Here is a 14,893-nt window from a genome sequence, read left to right as displayed (position 1 = left end):
TCATCAGAGCTGTGTTGCTGTATTTAATTTGGAATTAAAGTGTTTGTCATTCGAGGGCGGGTGTGAGAGCCTCATGAAAGATTGATTGTTTTCCTCCATGAGGTGGCTTGATTGCTCGGTGCTATGTGATTGGTACTCACTGAGAACAGAGCTAACCCGACCCCCCACTCTCCCACCTGTGAAAACAAACAAGCCCTATTCTGCACACAGGTTCCCACCTCAAACTTCAGTGGACAGGAATGCAAAGTGTGCCCAGCCCAGGCCTCCCTGGGGGTTATCTGAGCACAGACTAGGAAGCCCACAGGGGCTGGAGATGGTCTGGGCCAAGGGCGTGCCTGGCTAGCAGCTGAGTGATGGCCAGGCACGGCCCTGGGTGCCCACTGAGGACCCTCCATCACTGCACTCACTCTCCTCCACAGATGTGGAAACAGCAGAGGAGCGCGGTGGGGGGGGGGCTGAGAAAGCATGGGACTTCAGAGCTGACAGTCAGCAGTCCATAGCAGCAACATTGGAGGCAAAGCTCAGGCGCCTCTTCTATGAAGGGCTTGAGGATGTTCAACAGCTGTCAGCCCCAGCGCAGCCCTGGTGACCAGCCAAGGAGACCTCAACAAGCGTGGCTTGTGGCCAGGAAGAAAGTCCGGCCTCAGCATCCTCCAACAGGCAGGCTGTACCCTCAGCATCCTCCAACGCGCAGGCTGTAAGCATGTAGAGGCTGGGGAGGGTGCTATGGAACACAATAAAGAGTCCCGGTGACTACTTGTGACAATGTTTCACTTCAGGATTGGAGAAATAATAGCTGGGGTGGTTGAGGACTTGCTACTCTTCAGGGAGCTCAAGTTCAGCTTCCACTAACCATATGGAACAGTTCACACCTCCCTGTCCCTCCAGTTACAAGGGTTCTGATGCCCACAAGCACCCACACACGTGACATACACTTCAATTTACTTATTTTTATTTTATGTGCATTGGTATTTTGCCATAGGTGTTGGGTCCCTTGGAGCTGGAATTACAGACAATTTGTGAGCTGCCATGTGGATGCTAGGAATTGAACCCAAGTTCTCTGGAAGAGCAGTCAGTGCTGAGCCATCTCTCCAGCCCCCAACACATACATTAAAAAGTGTTTTATTATATCTCCTAAATTTTCAGAGCATTGATGCTTGAGGGTGAGAGGAGTTAAAATTACCCTGGACATACACTTATTATCTGGGACATGCATGCGTGCGCCCCCCCCCACACACACACACCAGTCACCTATTACAAAGCCTGAGCTTGCACAGGTGAGGTCTAGCTCTAAAGCTCCCTAAGGTGTAGCTACCCAGCACTTTTCCCCAGCTAGAAGCCATCCTACCTGGAGACAGCTGGTGTGTGGGCTCTCCAACCCCAGGTTTGGAGTAAGTTTGTTCTGAGCACCGGTGAGGCATCTCAGAGTAACAGGTAGATGTGGGATCCAGGCCAGGTGCATCCCTCCTAGCAGGGACACCTTTGTCTTCCAAAGCTCAGCACTGCACTTTCAACTAGGGAGCGGAGCGGTCCCCCTTTCTGATGATGTTTTGGGGAAGTTCATCACAGCTGTTCCTCACATAGCACAGGGTCAAGAATTCACAGCTGGACCACCATCGGCTCCTCTCTACCCAAAGTCACAGCCTGTTCTTACCCCTCCAAAGGGTGCACGTGCCCAGATATGGACTCTGTTACTGGGTTTCAACCTACATAGGCTGAAATGAGGGGATTGACCCTGCTGTCTATCTCATGAATTTGCTCAAAACTCATTGCTACATGGCTGGGTTTGGAGGTGGCTCAGTAGTTAAGAGCACTTGCTCTTCTTGGAGAGGACCCAGGCCTGGTTCCCAGCACCCACAGAGTGGATCACAACCATCTGTGGAGAACATACATACATGCAGGCAAAACACTTATACACAAAAATAAATCTTAAAATTAAAAACTATGTTTAAAATCTCAAAAACAAGTGCTAGTAGCTATGCTATTATATGTTGTTGAAATCCCCAGGCCCACAGATAGCCCATGTGTGGTTGAGTGGGAGGTGGGAGGCATGATAAGGAGTCACTCACTCTTCACCAATGCAAGTCAACATCCAGGCTCATTCCTTCCAATGCGTTCCTGTATCTGCTGTATTTCTTGTTTGTCTGGCCTCCTACATGTATGCACACCTCAAACCCCAAGAAGATGGCAAGCTGTCTCATAGGGTAGATAAGAGGGTTGGATGAATGAATTAAAATGAATGCTGGAGCCGGGTGGTGGTGGCACATGCCTTTAATCCCAGCACTCGGGAGGCAGAGGCAGGCGGATCTCTGTGAGTTCCAGACCAGGCTGGACCGACAGCCTCCAAAACAATACAAAGAAACCCTGTCTCATAAAAACCAAAAAAAAAAAAAAAAAGAATGCTGGATAGTGTACGGCAGAAGAATGGTAGGTGAATGCTGATTAATGAATATAAGTGGATGGATGGATGGATGGATGGATGGATGGATGGATGGATGGAAGGATGGATGGATGGATGGGTGGGTGGTAAGTACAAAGCAGGCAGATAATGGATAGATGAATGACAGGTGGATAGTGATGGATGCTGTGTGAATGGAAAGGATGGGTAATGGGCAGAATATTGTATTGATGGATGGATGGATGGATGGATGGATGGATGGATGGATGGATGGGAGCATGGATGGATAGAAAATTAGTTGGATGAATAATGGTTGAATAAATGACAGGTAGATGGTGTTTGTATGAAAATTTGAGTGGATGACATATACATGGATAGATGGATGGATGGATGGATGGATGGATGGATGGATGGATGGATGGATGGAAAATTGGGTAGTTAGATGACAGATAGATGCATTACATATGCCACTTCATACAGCAGCCCTACTGTTACCACCTTGAAAGCAGGATTGTTTTGGAGAAGGTACACTAATACAGGACACACGGAGCCCAGGAGAATGTCCATGATGGGCTACTACCCAAGAATGAGGCAGTGCAGAGGAACCAAGCAGGGACCTAAAGAATAATATCCCAGAACCATCCTCACAAGAGGCCACTGGAACATTTCCTCACTGGCCCAAGGTTGAAACCAACTGAGCCTCAGGTCTGCCCAAGACAGTCTCATATAAACATTATTTAAAGCAGTGAAAACAGATGCACTGGGTGACTCTGATACAGGTGACAGCGCTGTGTGCAGGTGTCAGTGTTTTAGAGGTGGTGACAGAGAAGATAGTACAGGACTCGGGTGAGGTGGAGAGGAGAAGAGAACCAAGCGCTGCTCTCGCAGATGCCACAGGCAGCTTGTCTGTCCTACCCTGCCATGTCTGTGTTCCTTAAACTGGGTCCTTATCATGGTCACATTTCAAGGCAAGGGCTCTAACAACCTGGAGAGGCGTCTTCTGAGTCACAGAAGACGCAGTCTGCAATCAGAAACCTTTTTAAGGCTTAGAAAGGGAGGTCAGGCAGAAGCAGGAGAGGCTTCTGGCCGTGTGAAGGTCTCAGGTCAGCATCGACAAGGCTGGAGTCACCATGAGACACGGCAGCCATGGCCTCATGCAGCCAAGGCTTTGTTGGAACTGAGGAAGTTGGTGTGGAGTCATCCTGTAGGCACCAAGCTCTGTGAGCTGAGAAATCAGCAGGCCCTCAATATCTTGTTTGGGGGTCACAGGATGAGAACCAGAAAGCTCAGAGAACAAACGGGTGTCTTTTAACACCAATATCCTTCCACTGTCTTCCTCTCCCATCCTAGAAGGGACTGAACAGCAAGGGAACTGCTCAGTGGGGGAAGTTGGGGTGGAATCCCAAACACCCAGGGATAACAGCAATAGTGGTGGCCTTCTGGAGCTGGACCAATGCAGGCAAAATGAAGATTGGAAGGCAGGACGAAGGAGCAATGTGCTCTCTAGTGCATGGGCTGCTCCAGAGGCCACTGCAGACCTTGGCTGGCTCCGTCTCAAAGAGTTATGTGTAAAAATGTCCAAACTGAATAAGTGCCAAAAGAATGGAAGATAGATTGTAGATATCCAAGCTTGGGTGGGAGTGAGAATGTGCTGGGAAAACTCAAGCCAAGAGAAATATAGGGCAGGGCAAGAATAGAGAAAGAAGAAACATGGTAACATGGTACCAGGCATGAGTTTTGGCAAGAGTTTCGTTGCTGGGTTTTTTTTGGGGGGGGTAAATTATGTGTCTGTGTCTTTGTTAGGGTTTCTGTTGCTGTGATAAAACTCCATGATGAAGTTGGGAAGCAAAAGGTTAATTTAATCTTGCAGTTCCACATCGCAGTCCATCATTCAAGGAAGTCAGAGCAGGAACTCAAGGGAGGAACCTAAATGCTTGTTTGTTTATTTTAATAAGACCACAGCAAGCTCAGCAGATAAGAGTGTGTGCTGCTCCTACAGAGGACCCAGGTTCAACTCCCAGCACCCACACTGGGCATCTCAAACCACCTGTAACTCCAGCTCCAGGGGATCTGACACCCTCCCCCAGCCTCCACTGGAACACACACACACACACACACACACACACACCACTCTCACTCAAACCACATTTTTTTCAGAGTCAGGCATCAATTATACCAGGGCATAGGTGACTCAGAGGCAAGTGTATAACCAACAAGTCCTGCTCTCAGCACGGGCTGCACTGAAAACTCTGTACCACTGAAGAGTCTAGTCTACCCCGAGTACACCCTCAGCCCATCATCACTCACTGTAAACTAGCACCCCCAAGACCTTGGGCAGCTGGAGCAGTAGGGAGTGTGATGGGGTCTCAGCTGAGGTCCCTTGATGGTCCCTGTTCCTTCCACAGGGAAGCCCCATCACTACAGTCACTGTCCACCTGTCTTTCTGCTTATTCTATTGTCATGCTATGACCAAGGTCTTTAAGTCACCCACAACCACTCAGCTTCAAGACAGTCATGGTCATGTCACACCCAGGCAAAACGGCTCTCACTAAGTCAAGTAGGGACATGGGAAATTTGAATAACAAAATTAACAAGTATACACACTCCTTATCATGCAAAAGGCAATGTTTTTAAAGTGGATTGCATGCTGGGCTAAAACGTGTCTCCAGTACTCTACGAGCCTTGGCAATTCCCAGGTCAGGTCCTGTGAGCACCGAGGGAAAACTAGAAAGACACTGCTGGGGGATCAAGAAAAACGATCCTGACCCGGGTTCAAGCTTCACAGTAGAAACTGAAACGTACTTACCCTAAATGGCAGTAAAGAATGCTGCCCACTGCACGTTTGGCACTGGAGAAACAGTGGTTATGAGTCTGGCTGCTCTTCACAAAGACCCAGGTCAATTCCTGTAGTCATATGGAGGCTCACAAGTCTGTAACACAAGTGCCAGGGGATCCAGTACTTCCTTCTGAACTCCACAGGGACACATAAGATACACATATATACAAACACACACACACACATAAATAAAAATAAATGAATAAAAATATTTTTAAAAAGGATATAATGTGTCAAGACTTGAGAAATGAAACTAAAACAATATGTATACAAGGAAATTTAAAGTGCTAAACAATTATTTTGGAAAAACTCAAATGTGTGAACTTATCTAAAAATATGCAAGAGAGAAACAGGCTAACACACAGCCATGAAAATAATGAATGAGGACGAAACACTCAGAAAACACAGACAAACCCTAAACCAGTTCACAGAGGAGAAACTGAATTCCCATGTTTTGGATATATTATTCACAAACAAAAAGAAACATAACAACAAATTTAAATGTTGGAGACAAGTTGGGTGGCAGTGGCAGGTGATTTGACACAAGTTCAAAGCCAGCCTCAGCTACATTTTGGGCTCCAGATCAGCTAGAGCTGCACGTGGTGTGAGACGGTGTCTCAAAGAACATCCCCAAAGACTAGAGAGATGCTTTACTGCTCTTGCAGAGGGTCCGATTTAGGCCCCCAACAACTTCTTCAGATGGCTCACAACCACATGTAACACCAGGTCCAGGGGATTCCCCTCCTCTGGTTTCTCAGGCACCCACACATCCGCAGTATACATATAGCATGAAGAAACTTAACACACACCGTTAATAACAGTAGATCAATTAACATGCTTCCATGTGCATCCACAAGTTAATGGTTATATGATAGTATGATACAAATACATAGTTTTATTTCATATATTTAAATTTTTAAATGAATTGACAAACACCCAGGAAAATGCCTTCCAACACAGTAATAGAAAATATGATAAGTCCTAAATTGAAGTCATAACTTACCATCTTCTGCCCAGTGAAACACTAGCCTCAGGAAATTTCATCATTAAACATCCAACAAAGGATAGCTAGGATTGTGAAAGTCTGTTTGACTGCAGCAGTTAGACCTGTCAACCTGACAGATTTGGAGTCACCTGGGAGACACACCTGTGGGCATATTTGTGATGGTGCTTTCAGAGATTAACAGAGAAGGGAAAGCTCACCTCCAAAGTGGGGGACACCTTCCAAGGAGCAACCCCGGCATAGAGATCGGAGGAAAAGGCAGTGCTGCCTGCCTGCCATCTCTTCTTCCCGGGGGAGTGTACCAACTGTCACCACTGCTGCTGCTGCCACAGCCACCACCACTGCCACCATCCTCTGCTGACATCAATGACTCCAGCTTCTTTGGCCTTCACATACAGGCTTCAACACCAGTGACTCTCCAGGGAGAGCCGGGTCTCCAGTGCCAGATTAGGACACCCACTTTCATGAACTGAGCAGTTGCCAGATAGTGGGCCCGTCCTGAGTGCAGTTGGCCATTCTTGGACTATATAAACCATACTGGGGAAGTCTCATAAACTCCCTCTTCTGTTCTTGTTTGTTTGCTTGCTTGATTGTTTGTTTGATATGGGGTCTCACTATGTAGTTCTGGCTGTTCTGAAACTCACTATGTAGCCCAGGCTGGCCTCCAACACAGAGAGCCACCTGCTTCTGCCTCCTGGGTGCTGGGATTAAAAGCCTGAGTCACTACATATAGCTGTTAATTCCCTTCTATTACACATACACACAGAGAGAAGTAGCTATAGATATTTACATCACATTAGTTCTGTTCCTCTAGAGAACTTTGGTGTCCTAGTTGTCAACTTGATACATCCTAGAGTCACCTAAGAAGGAAAGTCTCAACTTAGGGACTGCCTAGATCATACTGGCCTATTGGACTGTCTGGAGGGGATTGTCTTGATTGCTAATTAATCTCGGAGGGCCCAGCCCACTGTGGGAACCACCATTCCCAAGACAGGTGGCACTAAGCTGTATTACAAAAGCTAGGTAAGTACAATTTTGTTAGCAAGCCATCACGCAGCGTTCCTCCATGGCTTCTGCTGTACTTGCTTGGCTGTGAGTCAGTTCCTGTTGGATGGAATGCTGCATAATAGCTGGTAGGTCTGCCTTCAGGTTCCAGCCTTCAATTCCTTTCCTCAGTGATGGATTGTGCCTGGAATTGTAAGCCAAATAAATCTTTTCTTCCCCTAAGTTGCTTTTGGTCATGGAGCTTGTCACAGCAACATAAATGAAACTAGAAGACCTGCCTACCACATCAGAGATCAGACAGTGAGAGAAACTCCAAAGCTCACTGGAAAGAACAGTGTTGCCTGACACCCACCCTGACAAAGACAGAACAAGAAATAAAAGGCATGACCAATCTCACTCAACCAATCAATCAACTCTAACAACATGGAAAGAGCCAGCACCTCATGTCCAAGTTCACTCTTGAAGCACAAGGCCAGCTTAACACGGGAAATTAATGTTATTGACAGCATTAATAAGCTAAAGGAGGCACTCAGGCAAGCATCTGTTAACTTCTTTTGTACACTCTCTCCAAGTGTTTGATGGAAGTCAACAGCCAGACTCTTGCCTGAAGCCAGAGCATTAGCTGCAGCTATCCATCCATCCCAGGAGGAAAAAAAATGACCACGAAGATGCAAAATTCCACACAGTATCATGCCCAGCTGACATACACAGCTCAGAAACAGCTGTGGGGTTGTTCCAGGAGCTGGCAAAGAAGTCTGGACTGGAGGGCCCATGACACTGGCAAGAAGGAAGAGTGGAAAGCGTGAGCGGGCTGCGTGCTGGCCTTCCTCCTCAAGGCAGTTGGCCACTGTGACACAGAACTCAAGAAAAGACTAGGCCAAGCACGTAAGTCTCAACAATGTGAGAAAATAAAAAATGGAGAGCTGGGCAGATGGCTCAGTAAATGAAGTAATTGTCAAACAAGCATGGAGACTTGAGTTCCGATACCAACGCCCATATTAAAGAAGACACGGTGGTATATGACGGCGATGCCAGTGCTGAGAGGGTGGAAACAGCAGATTCCTGAACCTGCATACCTCATCTCTACAAATTGGTGAGTTCCATGCTCAGTGATAAACACTGTCTCAAAAAATGGGGGGGGGGGGGAGTGGAGAGATCGCTCAGTGGTCAAGGGCACTTGCTGCTCTTACAAAGGACCTGGGTCCCCAGCACCCACGGGGTGGCTCAGGACTGTCTATAGGCGTCTATGGGTTTCTGCTATTTTCTTCTAGCATGATGTCATTGCGCTGCATACGGTGATGTGTGTACATGCAAGCAAAACAAAATGGTGAGTATTCAAAATGAAAATAAATCTTGAGAAAAGAATAAATGAAAATAAATGAGCAATTGAAGAAGACACTCAACTCTCAAGACCTATGAACATGCACATGTGTGTATGCTGCGCATGAGAAAGAAGAAAGGAAGGAAACAGGAAGAGAGCAGGGGAGGGTGGATACAAGGGGGGGTTCAGGGCGCACTAAGGAAAGCTCCAGGGAAAGCCTGAAGACGACGCCTGGGACTCAAGAGGGAGCCGGCCACAGTTCTGCTGTTACTGTAAACATTGGAAGGGTTTTTAAACAGCCCTGCCTTAAGGAACACAGCCCCAGCCAGAGCGCTGACACGTTGTCATCCACAAGGTCTGGCACTGAGTCAAATATTACCAGTCGACCTGAGAGACAGATCAAGAGGAAATGAAATGAACAATAGAAAGAGGCCTGTGGGAACTCCAGATATTAAAGTCATCGGATGTAGCATCTTAGGTTTTTGTCAGCGTGACAAAAAACTGAAGTAAACAACTTAGCAGAAGAGAAGATCTATTGTTGCTCATGTCTTCTGAGGTTTCAGTCCATGGTCACTGGACTCTGTAGCTTCCAGGCCCATGCACAATGAATCAGAATGTGTGGGAGGAAGCTGCTCACTCCAGAGTAGCCAGGAAGGACTCAGGCGGAGGAACAGAGGACGTGATGGAGCTTCCAAAGGCATGCCCACAGTGAATGGTGTCCTACAATTAGGCCACCACCTCTCAATAATGCCATCAAAGCAGCCCCTGAGCCCGTCTAAGACAGTCACTTGCCCCATCTCCAGCTATCGCCCTGGGAACCAAGCCTTCCACACCTGAGCCTTTGGGGACATATTTCCTATCCAATCATACCATGTGGCCTGTAAGTAACTCAGATAAAGATTATCAAGGAGAGAAGGGGCACTGATGAGCAATTTGAGAATAGGAATACATATATACTTAAGTTGAAAATACGTAATTAGTACAGGAAGATGAAATAATTCAAGATTGAGCACAAAAGTAGAATAGACACAGTCAAGAGAAGAATTGGTGGTTTTGGAAGACCAGTTTAGTGAATTCCAGGTGGAGAATTGTGAATTCCAATCCAGGCATAGCTGCATAGATAGATCTGTCTCAAAATACACTAATCAAATAAAAATTTTTAAAGGTGGTAAGATTGGGGACATAGCACTGTTACTCAACACAGTACATGAAGTTCTAGAAGGCCACAATCAAGAAAAAAAGAGAAAACACGCAGATGGAAATGAAAAATTATTGTCTTTCTAGGAAACCAAACGGAATTTGTAAGAATCTAAGCTTAAACAAGGCCAGAAAAATCATACAAAATCAACACACAAAACCCAAGTGCATTTGTATGCATGAAAATGAATACATGAAAATCTAAGTCACAAATACGATCCACTTACAAAGCAGGTAAGATACTTAGGCATAAACTTAATAAAATGTGTAAAGGGTTAACACAGAGCGGGGGGGGGGGTTACAGGCAGTTGTGAGCCATCTTGTGGGTGCTTGGAATCAAGCCTGAGTCCTCTGGGAAAAGACTAAGTGCTCTTAACCACTGAGCTATCTCTCCAGCACTCTGGGCATGCTTGGTGGGTCAGACCGGTTTATTTCATAGTGCATATTGAAGGACACAGGTAATAGAAAGACAGAAACTGGCTCCTATCACAGGTAAAAGCATGTTAAAGAATGTGGAGTCAAAGTATGACAGATTGACTGCCAGAACCAATATGGGAGACCACCAAACCATCATGCCCAACTGACAGCTAAGGAGTACACAAGCCTACTCCATACAGTACACAAGTCTACTCCATACAGTACACAAGTCTACTCCATACAGTACACAAGCCTACTTCATACAGTACACAAGCCTGCTCCATACAGTACACAAGCCTACTTCATATAGTACACAAGCCTACTTCATACAATACACAAGTCTACTCCATACAGTACACAAGTCTACTCCATACAGTACACAAGTCTACTCCATACAGTACACAAGCCTACTTCATACAATACACAAGCCTGCTCCGTACAGTAGACAAGCCTACTCCATACAGTACATAACCCTTACTCCATACAGTACATAACCCTTACTCCGTACAGTACACAAGCCTACTCCGTACAGTACACAAGCCTGCTCCGTACAGTACACACGCCTGCTCCGTACAGTACACAAGCCTACTCCATACAGTACACAAGCCTGCTCCGTACAGTACACAAGCCTACTCCATACAGTACACAAGCCTACTCCATGGAGTACATAACCCTTACTCCATACAATACACAAGCCTACTTTATACATCACACAAGGTTACTCCATACAGTACACAAGCCTGCTCCATACATCATGCAAGCCTACTCCATACAGTACACAAGCCTGCTCCATACAATACACAAGCCTACTGCATATAGTACACAAGCCTACTTTATACATCACACAAGCTTACTCCATACAATACACAAGCTTACTCCATACAGTACACAAGCCTACTCCATACAGTACAAAAGCCTGCTCCATACAGTACACAAGCCTGTTCCATACAGTACACAAGCCTACTCCATGGAGTACAAAGGATGTTGCTTACAGAGGTTTCTACTGGACTGTATACCGATGGACCAGAGAACCATCTCACAAAAACTGTCTTGTGACCTCTATATGCATGCTATGGCATGTGCACACACACACACACACACACACACACACACACACACACACGATAAAAAAGCACATATAACACGCATAAATTTTAAAGGTCTGACTTTGATCTTAGGTTCACATCTTTGCCCCCAAAAATTAAGTCACCAAAAAGATCACAGCTTTAAGCATAAAGTGTAAAATTATAGAACAGTCAGGGAATAAATGCAGGAGATCATCTTCGAGCCCTCGGGCAGTTTCCCAGCTGATCAAGAGCATGAGGAAGGGAAAATTGATAATATAGCCTTAACCACAATTAAAATGGTTACCCTTTGAAAGTATTTTATCCAATCAGCATTTGACCAGGTACCCAGCACATTCCATGAGGCTAAATGAATAAAAATAAATGTGTTGTTCTTCAGAAAATAGAACGCACATTCCACCTCACTGAGATCAAAGAAACACCAGTGACGTTTTATTTCAGTACTTGTGTATGATCATAAAATCAAGCCATTCACAAAGTAAATACAGAGAAGAACTCGACAAATCTGAGGGAGGCTGGCTTCAAAGGATTACAAGGGAAAGGACTCATAATTAACCTGGAAGCATCAGAGGCCTCTCTCAAGCTCAGAGACATATACAGGTGGCTCTGACCACATACTCAGTGTGCACACGGCCTCAGGACAAGGTGCTCTAGAGTCACCATGATGTGTGGATGGTTTAACTGGCCTTCCACAGGAGCTGGAGATGGCTCAGTGGTTAAGAGCACAGGCTTCTCTTGCAGAGGACTAGGGTTCAGTTCCCAGCAACCACATGGTGGTTCACAACCATCCATAACTCCAGTTCCAGGAGATCTGATACACCCTCATCTAGAGTCCATGGGCACCAGGCATGGACATGATGCACACACATACATGCAGACAAATGCCTGTATACCTAAAATAAAATTAAAAAATAAATCAAAAATAACATTTTTAAACAACATTCAGGGGAAATACTAGTTTTCACAACTGTAGTTGTTCACACAAAACTGATAAAGAAAAAACACCTGCTTAAGGAATGTGGCAGTGTGCACTTTTAGACTCAGCTCTCTAATGGCAGAGACAGGCAGATCTCTGTGAGTTAACGGCCACCTGGTCCCCACAGGGAGTTCCAAGAAAGCCAAGGCTACATAGTGACAGTCTGTCTCAAAAACTAACAAGCAACCACAACAAAAAGCAATTGCTTTTCTTTATACTAACTAGAATTAAATCAAAATGTAAAGTGAAAATGTTAAGGAATATATATATTGTATTATATATATTATTAATATATACTAATATATATTATACACACACAAAGACTCACATACACATATATAGAAAATATAGCAAAATATGTTCTGGGCCTTTATGAAGAAAGTAATAAAAGACATTTGATGCTATGTGGAAAAATGGAGAGATTATTCTCAATACCCAAACCACACTCCACAAATGCCCCGAACCTCCCCCATTCACAGTATGGCCTATAGTTTCATTATAAACTCAGTAATAAGACTTGGATAGCTTTGGTGTGAGTGGGGCTTGACAATCTTAGCAAAGGCCAAGAAAAGCAAAGATTGTCCAAGAGTCTCCAAGAAGCACCTTGGACAGTTACTGGAGACCCAGAGGATGCCCCAGCCTGTTGCACACCCAAGAATTCTAGCCAGTGAGCTGGGCACGAGAAAGGGAAACATGCAAATGTAGAAACATAACTGCCATTGTTCAGTTGATGCGATTGTGTATGTATCCAGAAAAGGAGAAACTCTAAAGTATTTGAATTCTATGAGATTGCTGAGTAAAGGCCAAAGGCAACAAGCAAAAGCTAATTGGTTTGCTACATAGTAGCAACGAATACACAAGAAGTCTTTTAAATGCCATTTAAATGGTTCCAATTACTTAAGAAAAAGTCACTACGAAAATGTGTGGGAACACTGCACTCAAAGCCACAGAGCATTGCTGAGGGAAACTGAGGACCTGAGCAAGTGGAGCTCAGTCCCCATTCGTGGATGGGAAGACTTAATGTTGTAAAAATATCAAGGCGTAGGGATTGGGGGCTAGCTTAGTCCCCAGCTCTGCATAAAAGGGAAACTGTATATATTTTTCTCCCCAGACTGATCTGTTTCATGTTACAACATGCTTCATGGAACTTGATTAACAGATTGTAAATTACATATGGAGATGCAAAGAGTCAAAGAACACCAGGGTCCTGAAAATGTGGACAGAACAGGATCCTGTTACCTGAGATGGAAATGTGTTAGGGGTCATGGTGAGTAAATTGATTGGCCTGGGCTCAGGAGCAGATGAGCCATTCCTGGGATCCCAGAAACTATATGCACACACGAACACACATGCACACACAAACATATACATATGTGCACACATACATGGACAAATACATATATGTACACACAAACTCATACACATGCACAAAGACATACACACACACTCATGCATGTAATGCATACACATGTGCATACACACTGATGCATATGCACATGCGCACACACTCATACTGTCAGATTCACACATACTTTCACACATGCATACACACATTCAAACTCTTTCAGATACACAAACACACTTATACATGTGCACATATACACATACGCACTCATGCTCAGATACACACACACATTTTTATACATAAACTATATCCATTATTTTCCCTGTCACCGTGACAAAATACCTGAGAAGAAGCAATTTCAGAGCAGAGGGGTCTTTTTGGGCTCACGGTTTGAGAGATACAGTCCACCATGCTGGGAAGGCTGGTGGCTGGAGCTTGAAACACTTCTCAGCAGTCAGGAAGCACAGTGCAGACGGGAAAAGGCTTGTTCCCACCACAGTGAGCCACTTTGCCAGTGAGGCTCTGCCTCCCGAAGGTTCCACAACCTTCCAAAACTAGTGCCAATTTCTGGGGATTAAGTGTTCAAACACATGGGTGTCGGGGGCCCACGTAATATTCCAGAAATATGCTCTAGTCAGCCAAGAACTCCAAGAGCTCAGAACTTCTATTGTATTTTAGGTGTCAGCTGATTACCTCCTCATGGCCTGGCCTCCATGGGGAAGGGCTTCTATTTCCCCAGGAGTCTATGCCCACCCTGAAGCCTAGTGAGATGTGCTGGTATGGAGTGTCTGAGGGCTTGAGAACATGCTACTTAGGAGTGTCTCTAGGATTAAAGGAAATATTTCCTATTCAGCTCTTTATACGGGATAATAAATGTCTTCTGCCATTACCCCTGCTTTTGGATGGTTACTTAGATGATGCTTCAATAAACCGTGGCCTTCAGTATTGACCGGGAGCCCTCCTGACATGACCAGGTGTTTCTGTCTAGTCTTTAAGGTCTTTAAGGTCTTTTAGGCCTTCCCTTATCCACACTCCTCCACTCAGGGTTGGAACCAGGACTGTTTGGCTGGTTCCAATCTCAGCCCCAAAAACATCAATCAAGAATAGATGGCCCCTGTAGCATGGGGCTAATACAGACAGAACCATGATACATGAGCCTGTGAAGGCATTTCATCACACACCACACACACACACACACACACACACACACACACAGCAAGTCTTTCTCATTCACACGCAAAGCAACCAAATTTAGACAATGTTCTGTCTCTCAGTGGAGGAATAGTCTTTTTCCAACACAATGGCACTGT

General features: G+C 45.3%; 1 long non-coding RNA gene across 2 annotated transcripts in view; it reads right to left on the bottom strand.

Annotated features, from left to right (window-relative positions):
* Window positions 1-14,893, bottom strand: part of LOC121140157 — a 43,208-nt gene continuing 28,315 nt past the window's right edge. Inside the window, exons 3-4 of one of the 2 annotated variants that reach the window (XR_005876964.1) lie at window positions 5,205-5,364; window positions 1-724 (exon numbers count right to left, since the gene is read on the bottom strand). This is a non-coding gene — a long non-coding RNA (uncharacterized LOC121140157). The remainder of the gene's footprint in view (window positions 725-5,204; window positions 5,365-14,893) is intronic. The other variant, XR_005876965.1, reaches the window with a different exon arrangement.

This window comes from Mesocricetus auratus, unplaced genomic scaffold (assembly GCF_017639785.1).
Source record: "Mesocricetus auratus isolate SY011 unplaced genomic scaffold, BCM_Maur_2.0 Super-Scaffold_100004, whole genome shotgun sequence".
NCBI lineage: Eukaryota > Metazoa > Chordata > Mammalia > Rodentia > Cricetidae > Mesocricetus > Mesocricetus auratus.
The sequence above is the reverse complement of the archived record's forward strand: the minus strand, read 5'-3'. Positions and strand labels throughout refer to the sequence as shown.